The following is a 348-nucleotide window of genomic DNA, read 5'->3' as shown; positions in this document are numbered from 1 at the left end:
CCCAGGCCCAACAAGGTGTTCGGTTATGTCTAAAAACTTTGTCCACTGTATGATCCACCACATTCATGGATATATTTACAGCAAAGATAACTAGGCATATATAAATATCCTGCCTAGTGTTACAGCTCTTTTAGAATTTGTCTAGCAGGTTTTCTGGTTTCTACCAGAAAGCCATAAATAAATAAATAAATAGATAGATTAGATAGATAGATAGATAGATAGATAAATAAAATATCCTGCCAAACCTATATATCTCCATGGATATACCTTCCCTGTCTGTGGGGGTAAAGGGGAGAGGGAACCCCACAAAACATCACAGGTTCGGTAGGCGCAATTGTACAGCGATAA

At 37.9% G+C, this 348-nt stretch overlaps 1 non-coding gene across 1 annotated transcript; it reads left to right on the top strand.

Moving 5' to 3' along the window:
- The first annotated feature begins 114 nt into the window (after positions 1 to 114).
- On the top strand, positions 115 to 176 carry LOC115868168. The gene has a single exon (XR_004045455.1). It is a non-coding gene; the product is annotated as a U7 small nuclear RNA (small nuclear RNA).
- Positions 177 to 348: the final 172 nt, after the last annotated feature.

Source organism: Echinops telfairi, unplaced genomic scaffold, assembly GCF_000313985.2.
Source record: "Echinops telfairi isolate 266 unplaced genomic scaffold, ASM31398v2 ScPeMD7_7;HRSCAF=31, whole genome shotgun sequence".
In the NCBI taxonomy this organism is placed as follows: domain Eukaryota; kingdom Metazoa; phylum Chordata; class Mammalia; order Afrosoricida; family Tenrecidae; genus Echinops; species Echinops telfairi.
The sequence above is the reverse complement of the archived record's forward strand: the minus strand, read 5'-3'. Positions and strand labels throughout refer to the sequence as shown.